A 21,133-nucleotide genomic window follows, 5' to 3' on the forward strand; every position below is an offset into this window, starting at 1 on the left:
GTGCTACAAAAGTGGGTAGGGGCACCAATGTTAAGTTTTTCCCCATTATTTAGGAAGTTGCCAGGCATTCTGCACACTCATAGGCAGGCACTAGTAAATAAATAAAACTGCCACTCTCAGTACTATCTTCAGAACAACCTCTGAATCTGTGAAATACAGAACAAGGACTGCAACAGCTGTTGAATCTGTGAAGAGAGACCCAGAGGACTGGAACTGTTCCCAACGTGTACCAGCACAGAAGAGTTGAGCACAAGGGCTTGTTGGCTAGTCTCCAGTTTAGCTCTAGGAACACAAAAGCTTCAAGACGCCCACATTTATACTGAACCCAATTGACGAGTTGCAACAGGATTTGCCCAGGTGCTTGCTGGTAGCTTCTGGGAGAGAGATTCCTAACCCTCAAATGGTGCCCAAAAGGTCCTGGAGCCTTTGGTGGGGTAAGAGTGTACTCTTTCCTCTTCAAATTTGCAAGACTGGACAATTAAAATTGAACATAGCGTCGTAAGAACCAGAAATTACCCCTGGGATGCCGCCGAGTTACAGCTGCTGACATTGCACTGTCAGTCAGATTCAATATGCTAGATTTCCCCTTTAAAATGTCCATAACTTACGAAAACCATTCTAAGTTCAAATGTAGAGAAATTCACTAGAACCAACGCTAAACAGTACCTTGACAACGATGACACTTTTCTGGGCCCGGACTTTGGAATTTGCCCACTCATTGTTTTTCCACTGATGCTCTCATCAGAAACCCTTGCTGCATCCGGCCACCGTCAATGAGCCCCTCTCCATTTCCATCCTGCAGCCCTACCCACCAATGACTTTATTGATCAGAGTTTTTCTTCTGAAAAATTACTAAGTGTGAAGGTAAACAATGTGAACCTTCACCTACAAAAAATGTCCCTTTAGTAATAGGTGTCTTGGTCAATGTTCTATTTATTTTTTCACAAACATAAATTTTTGATTTTTACAACATATTTTTTTTTTACTCTTTTGAGGTCCCGCAGCTTCTCATACCCTCTACCGGACCACTCGCTGCCACTCACAGCATCCAATCTTGTGCTAGCACTGCCCTGGTCGTGATGCCAGAATACAATTACCCCTTCTTTGTTATTACCAAGTATTTTCAGCATGAAAGTTTAGAGCTCCCATTAAAAGAAGTTGATTTTCATTAAATTCAATGTGATTACAGGCGGTAGTGTGAAAACAGTCTAGTTGGGGTGGGCGTTTCAACTGGTTTAGCACAACCAAAAATATAAAGGCAACCTGCAAGGACAGAAAGAAGCGCTGTCCTCTGTCTATATCAATTGTTTACATTTGGCGGGTGCCTGCATTATCAGTGTCTGTGCTGGTACTGAGATGGGTTGCATAATTAGCTTCCACTATGATGCTTACATAATACATATAAGAGTTATGTAATCTAAGAGGGCCAAAATATAGGAGTTTCATATTTTTAGCCCCTTGGCATTCTACTATTTGCAATTAAAATAGCTTGGACAGGAGAAGAGCTAAGTGAACTTCTGTCCATTAGGAACAGGGAAAAAATGATGAGACAGCCAATGACACCTATTCCCATAGTCACTAGAAATAGGGGTGCTGGACGTGTTGCAGCCCCCCCACAATAACCATCCTGGAGTTCCGAAGAGGAATGAGCAATAAAGAGTCCTTTACATTCTATTTTATGTTGTCATATTTGCTGTGTGTGTTCAAGGACAAAGTTCAAATATCAAGCTATGTCTTCTGACAGAATTGCTTCTAATTCTTTTAACATGGGGATTAATGTTTGCTTTTCTTTGTCCCACTGCAAAGTCAAAGGATTTTGTAAAGTGAACTATCTGACAATCCTGCTGCTGTACAGGAAGTGTGAAAGGAAAGTGTAGGAAAGTGGAGTATTATGTAGTGAGGCTGGTTAGGCTTCATTATGCAGTACTCTCAAGATTCCCAAAAAGGTCCTTTGGATTCACATTAATAAATCCCTTGCTCAGCTCTAGTAATATGACACAGAGCAGTCACACTTTACTAGAGGAACGTGTTAAGCATTTTAGAGTACCAACATGGATGATAACTAGTTGACATGACTCAAAAGAAATCCGACACCAATTTAGAAAAATAAAGTAGTTTTTATTTAAATTTAGATACTAAAAGGAAGACCATAGAGTGAGTACAACTAGAGTTATGGAGTTTTAAAGAAAAAATAAATCAGTGCATTTCAATCTCGCAAAACAATAATGTAGGAGTTAATGGAAAATCACAATACTGACAATTGGTCAGTTGCAGGTAGAGTTCAGTGGAAACCACTGGGTAGTAAGGTGAGGCAGATCCCAGGACCAAGCTCTGACAGTCAGTCAAATTTTAACCGGCTTGGTGGGCCCAGGTGCAGAGATGTCCTGGCTGTCCCTAGTGCTGAAGTGGGAGGCATGGGCTTGCTGGTCTCAATGGTTTGAGGATGATGGTGAGGAAAGGGGTGCAAAATCTCAGAAACGGGCCACAGAGGTATCAGGTTGAAGATGCTGCAGGGTTCCCTCAAGGCACAGTGTCAAACAAAGGTAGTGGTAGCCGGACTGCCACCCATAAGCCTTGGCAGCAGCAAGCGCAGCCTTGGGTTACTTTGATGTCCTAGATTCCATTGGAAAACAGTAGCCTCCTGAAACGTGCTGGAGGTCTGGACTATGTTTCCACAATGCACTAGACCATTATCTTTTGGGCAATCCCTTGGCAGGCTCAATGAATGGTTATTCTTTGGTTCCAGGAGCGTGCTTTATCTCCGGGCTGCAGGGGACTAATACCTCTAGTCCAAGGGAGTGCTACAGTTGCCATTGGCTTGCAGAGGGTTTCCTCTTTCCCTTGGTACCAGTCTCTGGTCCAGGACAAGTCACAGTCATGCAGTTGCAAGGTGGTTGCCACAGGTGCTTTCTTTGGTGCCTTTTGTTTGTGCAAGTCCTGAAGTTGCAGACTCAGAGCTCTTCTTTGTCCTTTGGTGTAAGACAATCAGTTCTGAGTTCCTGGTGCCAGGGGAGCCCCTTAAATCTTGGAGTTAGGAGTGTTAGGGTGTGGGTGCTGGAGCTAATGGGCTACTAGCTCCAGGTGGTAATATTCCACAGAGGTAACCACTTCCTGTAGAGGGTGGTGCCTTTTCTACCTAGAAGCCTCTTTCTGCCACTTTAAAAATGGCAGAACCCTTCCTCAGATGTAGAGACCAGGTAGCCCACCTTATGGGTGTGGCTAGCCTTTTTAGGGTGGACGCCTCCTGACTATCTAATTTTCCTACCTGCCCCAGTTCCCAATGTGCCTGGAGCAGGGAGTTGACTCTGTCCTTCTCTGGGAGGAAGCCTGCTTGCATATCAGAGGCCGCGGGTCCTTTGAAGCTCACCTCCTTGATAAGCCACTGCACTAGCCATCTTGTCACAGTGTGATGTGACACCTCCCACCCAAGCAGGCCTTCCGAAAGAGTTCATACCTCTTTGCAGGTGGTCAGATTACTGTCTTGGTGGCAGCAGCGGAAGGCTGTCAGACAGGGAAAAGGAGAGTCAGGGGCAACCAGGTGGGCAACCTCTAAGGTAGCCACGTGGCTGTAAGTCACATTAAATCTGACCTTGGGAAAAGGTTAGGTTTGATAAGACAAGTTGTTTGATACCAAACATGGCACTTTTCAGTGGGACAATAATAGAGCTTACAGCCTGGAAGTGTCCGGGTGCCAGTCCATGTTATCCTATTGGCCCCCCTGAACACTTATACTATCCCCTAATGAAAAGAGGGTACTTAGGGACATATAAGCTTGCACTTGTATGCCCATACCTTTTTTATAATGCACCCTGCCTCCTAAGCTCAGGAGCCCTACCTTAGGGGTGACGGCTTATATTAAAAATAGTGCTACGATCTTGCCACTCATGGTGAGGGCAACGTAGATTTTAAGCAGTTTGCTCTGCTCATGCTGTCTGCAATGGAAGGCCTGCTATCATCTGTTTACTTGGGTCACTCAGCACAATCAGTGCTTCAGGGTGTGGTGACGCCTTTACCTCCATGCCCTGGGAATCACTGGTACCACTTACCAAGAACGTGTAAATGGCACTGAGGTCTGGTTAGCAGGCTCCAGTGCACATTCAGAGTCAAAAACATAACCATTGGAAAAAAAAAGTTGGGGAGGGGGGCTACAAAACACCTGTTTCCTTGCAGAAAGGCTGTAGGATGTCAGTTTTTTCTAACTTGAAGCAAAATTGAAATATTTATAAATGAACATTACAAATATTTCAAAATATATCAGTAGTTAAGGAAGCACAAATGATGTACATTTTTTGTAATTCTGAAATGTGAAGGAAATAAAGATTCTTAAAGGATCAAATCAATTCAAGAGGCATTACCTGGTGATGTGAAAATGCTGAATTATAGCAGAAATCCTATTTCCAGACATTATTGTTTGTGCACTATATAGTTGTATCAATAAAACCGGATGTTAGTGCAAACTTTGTAGCCATTTTGATGGGAAATGTGCAGTCTGTAAATGACTGTGTGCTGCCACAGCATGCTTTAGTAATATATTTGCAACAGTGCACTCCAGCCTACGCCACTGGCTACATACCACACTTTTACCACACTTGCTGAATTGGTGTGGCTCATTGCTATACTTGTTACTTGTGAAACCCTTGGATTTTTCACATTCTCTATGACTTCAGTGATGTAACACTGATGGCAGCACCCCCACTCTGAAAATCGTTTCAGAGTCACTGCCTATGCCTGCAGACGTTCATGCCCCTGTGCTGGTGTTAGTTACCCCAGAAGCAATGTTCAAGCTACTGCGAGACACGTTCCCGTAAGCATTTTTATGTCATATATACAGTTCAGGTCATATGTATGTCTTTTAGCAGTGTCTATTTCGTGTGTGTCACTGTGCTTTCTTTGTCACTTTGCACAGCTGCCGCCATTGAGAAGTGCTGGGGGGCTGGACAGCTGTGAGGTGGTAAATTCTGAAAAGAACACTGGATGGGGCATGGACGGGGATATGTGTGTGGCGGGTGTTGTAAATATTTTAATAAGGGGAGTCTAACCTCGAAGCCGGGTCCTGTGTCTTCGTTGCTCCTGCTCTCCTGCGTCTGCTTCCAGGAACAGGAAGTAGGTAGCCAGACTCCCTCCCCTGAGCCAATCACAACGCTGCGATGCGGCGGAGGTTTTGGGAATTGGCAACGGGACAAGGCATGCAGCCAGGGACTGGAGGGGTGGGCATGTTCCCTATGCAAGCTGTAATGCAGGCTGCATTATGATCAGAGAAGTGTGCATGACTGCTTTGGGTGGCCCGAGTGGGCTGACCAAAAAGTCATTTCGCACTTGAATGGGCATGCGAATCCACCCATGCCTTGCCCCTTGCTTTGAGCAGTCCTACCCACCCTTCCACCTGCAAAGGAAACATAGCACACTTACATCAGTAAGTTAATATCATGTGATGATTGTTCCTCTTCTGCACTGCTTAAAAGCAGTGGGGTGATGCTCTTCCACCATAGTAGATGAGTCGCAACTGGGGGTGCATCATCTACGTGTACTAGGCCTGGACGACTCGACCCCCAGGGGACCTGCGCTACGCGTCCCACCTTCTCCTTACCTGGACATTGACACTGTGGTGCAATGAAATGCACTCTCTCAAAATCTGTGAATCAGCCAGCAGGAGCCTCAGCCAGGTGGGATTTCATATGCCTGGGTTCAGCTGTCACCGCCAAGTCCGCTGGTGAACCTCCCGATCCAGTTGATGCTGCAGGGCCCCCTTAGGCGTGAGTTGCAGCGCTCCCGCCACACATGTTTGGCACAGCTTAGGGGCCTCAACCTACACAGCGTCAGTCCAGCCCATCATCAACCAGCCTGTGATGCAGGGAGGTGGCACCGACAGCTGGTAGTCCCCTCCGTGCACCCCAGTGTAGTGGTGGATCATAGTATGCAATAAAGACCTCCCTACGGTGGGACACAGGAGCGCACAGGGGCGCATCTACTATTAACAGCTCCAAGGTTTGCAAGGAGGTCTTCCCACACAGGTCAACAAAGTGTCTCCATTCAACCTGCCAGACTTCACCACGAGGTCCTGGCGAACGTCGCACTTCAATGTCTACCGCCACTGCTCATCTACTCCACAGGTCCTGTGCATCCCACTCCAGGCTCCAGACGCAGGTTCAGCGAGGCATCCAGGCTCCAGAAGCAGGTCCAGCAAGGCATCCAGGCTCCAGACACAGGTCCAGCGAGGCATCTATGCTCCAGACACAGGTCCAGCGAGGCATCCAGTCTCCAGACACATGGTTCAGCGAGGCATCCAGGCTCCAGACACAGGCCCAGCGAGGCATCCAAGCTCAAGATGCAGGTCCAGCAAGGCATCCAGGATCCAGATGCAGGTCCAGTGAGGCATTCAGGCTCCAGACGCAGGTCCAGCAAGGCATCCAGGCTCCAGACACAGGCCCAGCGTGGCATACGGGTTTCCAGACGCAGGTCCAGCGAGGCATACTGGCTCTCATCCTGGTCATCCTGGATGTTGGGTGGCTTGCAGGAGTTGTTGTTGTGTGCTGCACTTGGCCCAGGCTACTCCATTCAGCATTATTGTGGTTTGTATGCCTATTTTCTATTGAATGTTTTTTGCTGCTAATGGGCCTATCGGTAGTTTTTCAACCGCTAACGCTGGATTTCCTATCGCCTTCTCGCCTACTCGCTGATGTTAGCAGCAGTTTTCACCGCCGTTTTCTGATACTATCGCCATGTAGCGACGGCTTGTTAATATGCCGCTAACATGGCGATAGTTTTCAGGGTTAGGCGGCAATAAAAAAACTGCCGCTAACTGGTGTTTGCGATTGGTATTGCCGGTCCTTGAGAATATCTTCTTTAGTTTACATTAACAAACAGTGTTCAAGATTCTAAAGAATATTGCAAAGAAATTAATAAATGTTCATCAGATTCTCTTGTTGTTAATTGTAATAAACAAGCTTCCATTCCAGTTAAAATTCGTCCACAACCGAAAACTAAAGCCTTTAATGATTCCATATGTTTCAGATGTGGTTTAAACATGCATGTTCCATCTTTCAAACAATGTCCAGTGACAGGTAAAGTATGTAGTACATTTGGGGTTATGAATCAATTTGCTTGAGTACGCAAATCTATGAAGAGTGTTAAAGTCAAGGTTAATTCTGTGATGAAAGAAGAAGCAGATGATGCGAGTAATGACATAAGAAATAAGGTTTTGTATATGAAGATACATGAAAAAGATGTACCTTTTTGTAAAGATTCTGTTGAAAAATGTCTACTGAATGGTGTCATAATTCCTTTACTGACTGATTCATTATCAAAAATCACAATAATTTCTAAACTGTTTTTTATGAGAATGGTCTTCTGCAAGCCCTTTTACCCCTTGATGTCAATCAGCATGAGTATAATGGTATCATCATTGATTTTGGAAGGATATTTTGAACCTTCTATTCGGTATTCAGACAGAATATCGAGTTGGAAATGTCGACTTACACAAATATCAAGTTGGAAATATCATGACAGCAACAATATTGTGATTAAGCATATCGAATTTTAGGAAAGAAATATAATTTTCAAAAATATAGAAGCCTTTAATATCATTTGCAAAAATACAGTTGTTTAAAATATCGATTTTTTAATTAGTGTTATGTATTTTAGTTTATATTTTAAATGTATGTGATGTATGTTTTTTCTATAAGTATTGTTTATGGTTTTTAATATATGTGTTAAATTATGAGTAGTTATCAATTTTATTTTAATTACATTTTGTGTTTTTCAGTTCCTTAGTGGCTAGTGGGTTTATAAGGGAATGGGGTGGGAAGTAATTTAATTATAATAAATTAATGATCAATTTTTAATAATTCCTATTTATTGAATTGATATTTTATAATGTTAACTGTGGAAAGTAATTTATTTGTAATTATTAATTGGTAGATATTAATAATTAATTAATTGATAATTAATTATGGTCATTGTGTAACTTTTTTAGCTGCAGATTGTGGGGTTTATACGGTTAAAGGATGGGAGGTAATTTATTTTTGATTAAATAATACTTTATTGTTAATTTATATTAATTGATTGAAAATTAAATATGGAACTTGTGTAATTAATTTTAGGTGTGGACTGTGGGGTTTATAGGGGTAAAGGGTGGGAAGTGATTTATGTTTAATTAATTATTAATTAAATGATCAATAATATTAAATAAATTGATATTTAATTAGGGTAATTGTTTATATTTTTTGTGTTCGTGTTTTACTTTTATAGGGGTAAAGGGTGGGGAGTAACGTAATTTTACTTACTTTATAATACGTTTTTAAATACTATTAGTTATTTATTTGAAAATAAGTTTTAATTGTGTAATTAATTTTTTACAGTTTAACTTTAGCTGTGTGTTTTTGGAATTATGGTAGTAAAGTGTGGGAAGTTTATAATTTTTATGAGTTTTAATTTGCTTGTTAATTAATAATATGTCTTTAACTGGTAATCAATTATATTACTTATGGAAGTAATTTTATTTTTAATTTAGATGTGAGATGTGAATTGTGTGGTGTTATAGAGTAGGAAATGTAAAAAAGTAAATGTATGTAATAATTAATGTGTTTTTTTCTAAATAATTTCTAATTAAAATATTTAAGTTTGAAAATTATTTGTTATTTTCGTTAATATATTTTTTGTTGGTATTTGTCATAGGTATTTAACATTATAATATGTTTATTTTTCATTTTTAATATTAAATGTATTTGTATTGTAATGTTTAACATATTTATAAAAAAAATAATTTATTATCTTTTTAAAAATATTTTTATTGTGAATATTTTGTTTGTTTTTAATTTTGAACTGACTGGAGCAAGAGTAATAATTGATACCCCTCGACAATCCAATAGTTTCCCTTCTGTTGCACTGACTGATTGGAGTGGGACTAGTACATTTTATCCCATGACTATCCAACACTGTTTTTTCCTACTGTTGCACTCACTGGAGTGGGAGTATTAATTTTTACCCCTCCGCTATCCAACACTTTCCCTACGGTTACAATTTTTGGAGTAGGAATAGTACATTTTATCCCTCTGTTATCCAACACTTTCCTTACTGCTGCACTCATTGGAGTGGGAGTAGTAATTTTTACCCGCCCTCTATCCAACACTTTCCCTACGGTTACAATTATTGGAGTGGGAATAGTGCATTTTATCCCTCCGCAATCAAAAAATGTCCCTACTGTTGCACTGACTGGAGTGGGAGTAGTAATTTTTACCTCTCTGCTATCAAAAACATTCACCACTGTTGCACCCATTGGAGTGAGAATAGTAATTTTTACCCCTCCATTATCCAACACTTTCTCTACTGTTACACTTATTGGAGTGGGAATAGTAATTTTATCCCTCTGCAATCCAGCAATTTCCATACTGTTGCACTGATTGGAGTGGGAGTAGTAATTTTTACCCCTCTGCTATCAAACACTTTCCCTACTGTTGCACCCATTGGAGTGGGAATAGAAATTTTGACCCCTCCATTATCCAACACTTTCCCTACTGTTACACTTATTGGATTGGGAATGGTAATTGTATCCCTCCGCAATCCAACACTTTCCCTAATGTTGCACTCATTGGATTGGGAATAGCAATTTTTACCCTCCCACTATCTAACACTTTCCCTACTGTTACATTCACTGGAGTGGGAATAGTAGATTTTACCCCTCCACTTATTAACACTTTCCCTACTTTTGCACTGACTGGACTGGGAATAGTACATTTCATCCCCCGCTAGCAAACACTTTCTCTACTGTTGCACTCACTGGAGTGGAAAAGTAAATTATACCCCTCCGCGATCCAACGATTTCCCTATTGTTGCAGTCACTGGAGTGGGAATAGTATATTGTAACCATCCACTATCCAACATTTTCCCTACTGTTGCACTCACTGGAGTGGGAATAGTAATTTTTACCCCTCCGCTATCCAACACTTTCCCTATTGCTGCACTCACTGGAGTGGGAATAGTAACTTTTACCCATCCGCTAGCCAACACTTTTCCTACTGTTGCACTGACTGGAGTGGTAAAATTTAGTTTAGGGATTTTTAAATAGTTTACTGTTTTAATTTATAACAGAATATGTTAATATAATTTATGGTATTGGTGTGTATGTATATGTATATATATATATATATATATATATATATATATATGTACAGATCCCAGGAGACTGCGCAAGCGGCCACACCCACCTAGGACTGATGATCGTATATTAAGTAGCGGCACCTGTGGCAGCGTGATTCCAGCAACATTGAGCCTCAGAAGAAGTGACATAATCACGAAACGCGTCAGGCTCGGACCTTCATGCTCTCTCTGTTTGGACCCTTTGTGTTTGCAGCTGCTGCCCAATAAATCGACAAGCTACACTCACTTACCTGTGTGAGTTTTCTTTCTTTGGAGGTAACTCTTAGTTTTGGATATATATATATATATATATATATATATATATATATATATATATATATATATATATATATATTACCTACTGGCGGTCGCCAGTAGGTAGTTATAGTTAGGATAATTTTCAATGTTAAATCTCAACATTCTATTTTGAATAACTTTGGCGCCGGTTGACGAATCTGCCTGAAATTTTCAGGAAAATGGTCTCATGGCGGTCCGGTCCTTCCCTGAAAGTTTGGGGGGGATTCGTCAAGCGGGGGCCGAGATAAAAGGGGGGTCCCAAAACGCGTTTTCCCCATGTTAATTTCCATAGGGCGGTCGATTTCACTTTTAGCCCGAACGGCTGAATGGATTTCCACCAAACTTGGCAAAATTGTAGGGACTGGTAGCCCGATGTGCCTTTGCTATGTCTCAAGATATGTGCTCCAGTGGATTTTGAGTAATTAAGGTTCAAAAAAATATATATATCTATAGCAGCGCACGGGTACGCGCACGGGTGCGCGTACCGTGCGCGCCACGCGACTTGCGCGCAGAAAGCTGATTGGCTCTGGGGTGTCTGTAAACATTCTAAACAGTCCGGAGCGGCCGCCATCTTGTGTCTCGGTAAAATCGAGACACAAGAGGTGGCCAAAACAAAGAGGGAAATGAACATAAGGGGGCAGAGTAGACCCCCCCTGACCCCCTAGGTTTGATGTGGGGGCCATAAAAGGGCCCCGCAAGGCAAAAAAAAAAATTTTTTTTTTTTTGATTTTCGCGGGGGGAGCGCCCGGTACGCGCACGGGTGCGCGTACCCGGGAGCGTACCATGGGAAAAAAGAATGACAGTTTTAAAAGTAGCTGTTTAGAAAAAAAAATGTTTAGTTGTTTTTTTTATACATACACATACATATATATAAATGCATATGCACATATATATATGCATATATGTCTATATGTGTGCGTGTAGAGAGAGGTAGAGAGGTAGAGGTGTAGAGGTAGAGAGGTAGAGAGGTAGCGGTAGAGAGGTCGAGATTAGTAGAGAGAGAAGAAGAGAGAGGTAGAGAGGTAGAGAGTAGAGAGTGAGTAATAGAGAGTAGAGAGTGAGTAGTAGAGAGTAGTAGAGAGCAGTAGAGAGAGTAGCAGAGTGAGTAGTAGAGAGTAGTAGAGTGAATAGTAGAGTGAGTAGTAGAGAGTAGTAGAGAGTGAGTAGTAGAGAGTAGTAGAGAGTAAGTAGTAGAGTGAGTAGTAGAGAGCAGTAGAGAGTGAGTAGTAGAGAGTAGGAGAGAGTAAGTAGTAGAGAGTAGTGGAGAATATTCCAAAGTTTGGCACAGCACCACTTTCACAATGAGTCCAATCAAATCATATCACTTAGAGTACTTATTGAAGCGCTGAATCTTGGTGTATATTCAAATGCTTTTATTTTCCTTAAGTTTATGTACCACCGCCAGCCGAAACGTTTCGTTCTGTACAACAGAACTTCTTCAGGGCGTTCTTATTTCCTTCAAGTTATGTCGGTATCCCGTTGTCATATAACTAGATATTTCTTCCAAATGTTAGACGAGACATAAGTATATTCTTATTAAAAGTGACTAGGTATCAATTTTACCCACACAATTCGGGCAGACTTGAGTAATTTATAGCATCCTCAAAGTCAGTCTTTCAAAAATTCCAAAGTATAGGACATGATAATCCAAATCCAAATGTTTCTCAAGAAAAGTCATTTACAATCGTTCGGAATATCGGTGTTTGGGCAGATATGATCCAGGGACCCCCAGTATGCAAGGGGAATTAGTCCCCCCTCTACAAACATGCACGGGGGTTGCGTTGCAGAGAGGTGTAAAAAGGGTTGTGGCTTCATTACACCTCTCTGCAATGCAGTCCCCTGGCGCATACTGGAGATTCCTGGTGGGCTTTCAGGTCTTATATAGTTAGGAATTAGCATTAAAAAAACCTTTGAAATTCACTGAAAAAACCAAAGGTTTCACACCAGTTATAGTTAGGAATTAGCATTTAAAAAACCTTTGAAATTCACTGAAAAAACCATAGGTTTCACACCAGTTATAGTTAGGAATTAGCATTTAAAAAACCTATTAAATTCACTGACAAAACCAGTTATAGTTAGCTGGAAATTTTACTGACATAAAACCATTGAAATTCCCACGTTATAGTTAGTTGGACTCACTATAACTTGCGCGCCTGCAATGCACTGCTGATGACGTCACATATTACATCACTCATGACATGGTCAGTGACATCACTCATGACATCACTGATGACACCATCCAGTGAATGTGTGTCTTTCTGAAAAATAAATTTGTTTTATATATGTATTTGTAAAGGTCGATGGAAGAATAAATGTTTAAATAAGTGTGTAAATGGATGTTTTTTTTAAAAAAAATTGGTTGGTTAACTGGCTTATTAAGTGTATCTTAGTGAATACATATATTAGCGAGTATTGTTTAAATATTTAAATGTTTGTATCAGTGTTTCTCTTTGTGTATAAGTGGCTGCAGGGGTTGGTGACTGACTCACTGTTTGTATGTGTTTTGAAGACAGAAAATGTGCAGGACTGTATGGGTGGACGAGTGTGTATATGTGTGTGTTAGTGAGTGAATGACTGTCTGTAGTAATCCACTCCAGGATAGTTGATTAAAGAAGATTTATTTCAGTAGAGAAACACAGTACAGCATCTGCTCAGCAGGACAGGTCCAGTAGTTATGCAGACTGGAATCTAGAACTCATGACCCATAGTAACAGATTGTAGTGCAAGGTTTGTAAAGCAACAATAGGCAGAACTTACTTAAAGAGATACATACATCATTGCATGTGGAATACAACACATCTTATCCCTAAAAAGAAAAGAAAAGAAAAGAAAAGAAGAGAAGGAAAACAGTTCAAAGAAAAGGAAGTGGAAGGAAAAGGATAAAAGAAAGAAGAGAACAGAAGAAGCATGAAGAAAATAGGCGTATAATGGAAAGGGCAAACATTTTTACAAAAGGGAAAGCAAACATTTTTGTAGAACAATAAAAATGTGAAAAACATAGAGAACTGAATCAATTTCTAAACCTAAGTGGTACATTGACACTTCTCTTGTTAATTTTGACCCTAGAAGAAACAGAATCATTTTTAACAGGAGGCTTAACATTGTCAAAAGCAGGAGTGTGAAGATTAGAACACTTAACCACACGTCTGACATTCCAGACTTTGCCATCATTAGTTATAACGCTGTGGGTGTTAACTTTTACAACCTTTCGAATAGGCCCAAACTTGGAAGACCCTTTAATCAGAAACCCAGGTTTGCGTATCCTGACAAGATCTCCCACTACAAAATCAGGAACTCTTACATTGTACTTAGAATCATGATATTCCTTCATCTTCTCCTGATGATGTTTGACTCTCAAAGAAGTGCTACGCACGTCAGCAGGAGAAGAAACAGTAGAAGAGCTAAACTTTTCTTTCATCCACCATGGACACAACTTTGACACGGGTTCCCTTCCTCTCAATAAACGGAAAGGACTAAGCTCAGTAACTGAGTGGGGAGTTATTCTATACAGCCATAACCTTTCTCTGATAATTTTTTTCCACACATTAGGAGTCTTCCTTGCCCATTCAACAGCATCTTTCAAGACGCGATTAAACCTTTCTACCTGTCCATTACCTTGTGGTTCGTAAAGGGGTGTAGTGATATGTTTAATCCCACAAGACTTGAGATAATCCTCTACTTCAGTAGAAATCAATTGCACCCCATTATCGGTAATCAAAACCTCAGGGCTACCTTCTCTTGCAAAAACTTCTCTGAGAAATTCAACAATGACCTGCGAGGAAGCAGAAGACACAAACCTAACTTCAGGCCATTTGGAATGGTAGTCTATTAACACCAATGCAAAACGGGCATCTTGAGGTAGACAATTGAAAGGACCGGATATATCTAGTGCCAGCTTCCTCCAAGGATTCTCTGGCCAGGAAATAGGTATGAGTGGGGCAGGGTAGGTCTTCAACATTTTGTCACTGCTGACACATATAGAGCATTCACGAACCACTCTGTCAATCATCTTATCCATTCCTGGCCACCAAAAACTAGTTCTCACTAATCTCTTCATGGAGGACATACCTAGATGGCACTCATGAGCAAGCCTAATAATTTCCTCTTGCATATCCTCAGGAGGTACACATTTTCCGTTTTTGAAAACCAAACCATTGTCAACTTCTAATTCACTAAGCACTTGATGAAAAGACTTCAATTCTGGAGGTACCATGTTGCTATTAGGCCAACCCTTCAAGATATACTCTTTAAGAGTACCCCAATTCTTGTCACGTGTGACAGCATTATCCCAAACAGATTCTGAAATGGAAGAGAATTCATCTCCTAAAAAATCCCTTAAAGAGGCAACAAACTCAACATCCTCTTGTCCTTTGTCATCAACAATAGGATCAGATTCACAAGGAAGCCTAGAAAGACAGTCGGCCGTAACATTGCTCCTTCCAGGAAAATACTCTACCTCAAAATTGTACTCTTGTAAGCGAGACATCAGTCTAGCAATCCGTGCTGTGGCGTTCCGACCACCACCAGGGGAAAGTATGGAAACCAGCGGTTTATGGTCCGTTTTCAATAGAAAACGACTACCCCATAGAAAATTCCGAAAATGTTCTACTCCCCAGACACATCCTAAAAGCTCTTTCTCAATGACAGAATACTTCCTTTCTGTTTCACTCAAAGTACGGGAAGCAAACGCCACACACCACTCATCATTCCCACACTTTTGTGATAAAACCCCTCCTAACCCATACTCACTAGCATCAACAGTGACCACGCACAGTTTATTGATACAGAACGGTTTCAATGTAGGAGCATTGGCAATATCATGTTTGATGACTTGAAAAGCAGACTCTTGTTTCTCACCCCAGTAAAACTCTACTTTCTGTCTTGTCAACTCTCTCAAAGGTTCCATCTTGGTTGCAAACCCTTTAATGAATTTGCTATAGTACTCACACAAGCCATTGAAAGAGAGTAACTTTTCCTTGTTGTCAGGACATGGTGCTTTAAGAATAGCTTCAACTAAACATTTCTTCGGAACAACACCATTGCCCGTAAGGGTGTGTCCAAGATATTCTACAGACTCACAAAACATTTTGCACTTGTTGTCCTTTAGTGTGAGACCATGCATTCCCAACCTCTTGCAGACCTCCATGACATGATCTTTGTGAGACACATTGTCAGGAGAGAACACAAGAATGTCGTCTTGAAAACACCTCACAAACTTGTAGAGATCTTTAAGAATATGATGCATAGTGCGCTGGAAAACTGATGCCGCAGAGGCCAAACCAAAGGGCATTCTTTTATACTGAAATAAACCCTCAGGAGTGAGAAAAGCTGTCAACTGCTTGGATTCATCTGCTAACACAATTTGGTGATATGCTGATCGCAAATCAAATGTGGAAAAGACTTTCGCTCCCTCCAACATACATACAACCTCGTTTATGTTAGGAAGGGGATGGCAGTCCACTATAATGTTTGAGTTGAGAGCTCTTAGATCTACACATAGCCTGAGACTTTGATCAGATTTTCGGGCTAAAACGATGGGCGAAACCCATTCTGAAGATTCAACTTCTTCAATAATGTCATCATCAATTAAATTTTTCAAAAGTGTTTTAAGATCATCTCTGACATTTATGGGAACATTTCTTAATTTCTGTGTAACAGGAATGGTTCCTTTCTTAAGTCTGATCAAGTGTTGAAAGTTATGTAACTTTCCCAATTTTTTTGAAAAAACTTTGGGAAACAACTTAATGATCTCATTTATCCATGTCTCAGTACCAGTTATAGCTTTAACAGAGTGAGTTTCTCTTACACAATCATCAATCATAACAATGGGATCTAACTTCCTGGGATTGAGAGTAATACCAAAACTCCATTGATCTCTCCATCCAAGCACATTCACTCCTTTTGTAGCAACGTATATCTTAATGAACCTCATTCGACCTCTAAAAAGCATGTCTGCTCCCAAATATCCTTCCATAGGGATAACAGATTCAAGGAAAGTTCTGGCAATTATGTCAGGAACTTTAAGATCCTCAAGATTGACAATGCCCTCAAACATTTCAGTGAAATACTGCTTGGTGATGATTGTCCAAGGCGAACCTGAGTCAGCCATTAATTTAAGATCTACACCTAAAACATGTACTACACATTCAGGTTGTTTAAGATGAATCAAATCCTGTTCATTATCATGTTCATTACCATCAACAATTGAAACAACTATTCCTCTTTCACAAACATTCTCATTATCTTCCCCAGGAACATCAACTTCTTGCAAAGAATCAGTAACAAAAGAAACTCTATTCTTATTAATATTTCCTGAAATGGTTCCTGTAGTGGTTTTGCATAAATTACTAAAATGTCCTTGTCTACCACATCTGTTACATTCCTTTCCGATAGCAGGACATTTGGGAAAGGACGCACCATGACTAGGACTACCACATCTGAAACAATGAAAGGATTTATCATTCTTTTTGTAAGGACGTTGAAAAGAATAACTGGCACGTTGAGTTTTATTCGAAGATGACGCAGAAGAGGCGGATGACGCAGAAGAGCCGTCAGGTTTGACAGCACATACTTCGGAGGAACTGTCTTTGTCCTTTTTATCCAAACATTTTATCCATTTGTCTGATTGTTCAATAGCTTTAGCTGTAACAATAACATCTTTTAAATCCGGATCTCCCATAATCCATAACTTTTCCTGGATTTTCTTGCTCTTGGTATGGACTATGATTTGATCTCTGATCATCTCATCAGAGATGGGACCAAAATTACAGTTTGTGGATAAATAACGTAAAGCTGTTAAAAAATCATCAAAGGTTTCAGACTCTTCTTGAGCTCTAGTATAAAACTTATAGCGATTCAAAACCACACTGAAAGTAGGTTTAAATCTAGCTTCAAGACGAGTCATAGCATCATCAAACACATTTCTGTCTCCTCCCCCATCATGTAAAGGAAGTGTTCTGAATACTACTTGACCTTCAGAACCCAAGGAATGTAATAAGATGTTCTTTTTCCTTTCTTGTGAAAATCTCTCCCCATCTATGGCTTTTAAGAATGTCAAAAATTCCTCTTTCCAACGAATCCAAGGAATAGGGGGTTCTCCTTTGTTTTGAAGAAACTTAGGGGGGGGATCAAACTGCATGTTTGATAAATGTTTGAGTTAATAAATATTTGTAAATTCAATTAATTTTTGAATGTGCCATGTAAAATAATATTTGTTAAAAATTACAGATAAATAACAGTAATAAAGGTCAAACCTGTAGAAACTGACTTTCCTTTGAAAAAACGATCTTTCTGTGTAACACACGAAGAGTTTTATTCCTTGCGCGAAAGAAACGCGCTACACGCGATGCAGAGCTTCGTTGCCAAGCAACCGGTAAATAAAAATGGTGTCGGCGTGTGCGTGATGACGTTGAGCGCACACGTAGTACCAGTGAGTTGAGCTTGATAGACTGTCGCGCGTGAGGACAACAATGGTGTGCAGGCGCGAGGCGAAGCCGTTGTAGTAGCAGAGCAGTGATTTTAAAAGTAAGCGCTTTTAAAGTTGCATGGAAAGCAATGTCGAAGTTGTTTAAAGTATCGGAAAGTCAATCAGAAAACAGGGATCGTTTCTGGGAGATAGAAATCTGCGAGGCACTCGTGTAGGATTTAAACGGTGCGCAGAAAATTTCTAAAGAGGTTTCTCTCAACCAGGAAACGAACAAAATTAATGAAATTGTTGAAAATAATTCGTAGAAATCAACAATTTAGCGTAGTAAGTAGGAAAACGAGTATACTTAATTTGAAAGTCGTTTTGTAGAAAATAAAGTATACTTAACAGGCAAATCCAAAAACGATGAATATGATGCAGCGTAGGTAAAATCCTTTGGTTGCTCCTGTGTTTCCAAATGTAGCAAACCAATGTAGTCGTCGCCAATTTTGTAGTAATCCACTCCAGGATAGTTGATTAAAGAAGATTTATTTCAGTAGAGAAACACAGTACAGCATCTGCTCAGCAGGACAGGTCCAGTAGTTATGCAGACTGGAATCTAGAACTCATGACCCATAGTAACAGATTGTAGTGCAAGGTTTGTAAAGCAACAATAGGCAGAACTTACTTAAAGAGATACATACATCATTGCATGTGGAATACAACACTGTCTCACTAGTGTCTTCATTACTAACGACATATGTTTTAATCTAGTATATGTGAGTATTGATGTATATAAGTGAGTATAGTATATATAGTGAGAGATTGTAGGAGTTCCTGTTTAAATAAGTATGTGTTTCTATAAGTGATTGTTTAAGAGAGTAAGTATGTGTAAGTTTCCTTAGAAGTAAGGTGGTAGTGTGTGTATAAATGTATATGCAAATAAATGGATGTTCAATAGTTTATGTGCATGTGTGAGTATGTGTGTGAGTAACTTTTGGATGACTGCTGATGTGTAACAGGATGTATAGGTGTATCACTACATATGATGAGTGAGTATATATATGAGTGACTATATAGAACTGTTGGTGAATGAGTGGATGAGTATATAGATGGTGGAATTACTGAATTGGTTGTTGTTACTGGTTTGGGTATCTCCATTTTTTTGAAAATGTTTGTTTCTATTTTTGAATATTTGTTTCAAGCGTTACATTACACTGAAATTAGGTCTGTCACTCTGTCACAAGGATGGTGTCATCAGTGATGTCATGAGTGATGTCACTGACCATGTCATGAGTGATGTAATATGTGACGTCATCAGCAGTGCATTGCAGGCGCGCAAGTTATAGTGAGTCCAACTAACTATAACGTGGGAATTTCAATGGTTTTATGTCAGTAAAATTTCCAGCTAACTATAACTGGTTTTGTCAGTGAATTTAATAGGTTTTTTAAATGCTAATTCCTAACTATAACTGGTGTGAAACCTATGGTTTTTTCAGTGAATTTCAAAGGTTTTTTAAATGCTAATTCCTAACTATAACTGGTGTGAAACCTTTGGTTTTTTCAGTGAATATATATATATATATATATATATATATATATATATATATATATATATATATATATATATATATATATATATATATATATATAAGCTTGCCTGCGTGTGGCTTCTTCATCTGGAGGGCAATCTCTTTTTCATATATATATATATATATATATATATATTCCAAGGATAATCCGGCTGCAAGGCAGGCTCAGCTCGTCCTGAAAACACGGACACGGACCCAAGTTTTGTGCAGGGTGGTTTATTTGGTGTTGGTGCTCCCAGCCATCATTATATATATACATATATTACCTACTGGCGGTCGCCAGTAGGTATATATAGTTAGGATTTTTTTGAATAGGGATTTCTGAAAATTCTCTGTTGAATAACTTTGGCGATGATGGACGGAATTGGCTGAAATTTTCAGGAAAATGGCACATTTTGTTTCTGAGCATCCCCTGAAAGTTTGGGGTGGGTATGCCAAGTGGGGGCCGAGAAAAAAGGGGGTCCCAAAACGTGTTTTTAACATTGAGTTTTCCATAGGGCGGTTGGACTCACTTTTAGCCCGAATGGCTGAATGGATTTCCACCAAACTTGGCAAAATTGTAGGGACTGGTACCCCGATGTGCCTTTGCTATGTCTGAAGATATATGCTCCAGTGGTTTTTCCGAAAATTAACTTTGAAAAATATATATTGGGCTACATTGGGCCATATATATGTTAGAGCCCAAATGTAGCCCAATGTAGCCCAAAGATGGCCACCAGAGACAAAAAAAAACAAATGTAGCCCAAATATCAGCCAGATGTAGCCCAACTATAGCCCAATGACAGAATGTCCCAGAGTGTTCTAAAGAACAACTAGAATGCTAACAGTCTTACTTATGACAAAAGTATGGCACACCTGAAGTCATCTTGATTGGAATAAAGTGGTAACATTTAATACATTTAATTTGAAAAGGAACAAAATGAGGGGTTTCATTTTGCCATAGAAATTATATATATATATATATATAAATATATATATATATATTCACTGAAAAAACCATAGGTTATAGACCATATATAGTTAGGAATTAACATTTACAAAACCTTGAAAATTCACTGAAAAAAACATAGGTTATAGACCATATATAGTTAGGAATTAGCATTTACAAAACCTTATTTTACTCACACAAACCCATATAGATACTCATATAGCTACTGATGCACAAATTAAGACAGTTTAGTCACTAACCCATGCACTCAGTGAGACACATTTAATCACTCACTCATACAGTCAGTCATGCACCTACTAAATCCATCATCCAGACACTTATACATCCACTCATTCTTCAATATGTAAGACATATTTTAACTTTACAGAAACATACAGTCACTGGATGTTGTCATCAGTGATGTCATCAGTGATGTCATTTGAGATGTCATCAGTGATGTCATCAGTGATGTCACTGACCATGTCATGAATGATGTAATATGTGACATCATCAGCAGTGGATTGCGGGTGCGCGATATATAGTTAGTGCAACTAACTATATATGCAAATTTCAATGGTTTTGTGTGAGTAAAATAAGGTTTTGTAAATGCTAATTCCTAACTATATATGGTCTATAACCTATGGTTTTTTCAGTGAATATATATATATATATATATATATATATATATATATATATTTTTGTCACCAAACCAAACTTCCCATCAAAATAAGGCGCTATATATATATAAATGTTTATATACCTATTAAAATGATAAAA

The sequence above is a fragment of the Lissotriton vulgaris genome, chromosome 3_2 (assembly GCF_964263255.1).
Source record: "Lissotriton vulgaris chromosome 3_2, aLisVul1.2, whole genome shotgun sequence".
Taxonomy (NCBI): Eukaryota; Metazoa; Chordata; class Amphibia; order Caudata; family Salamandridae; genus Lissotriton; species Lissotriton vulgaris.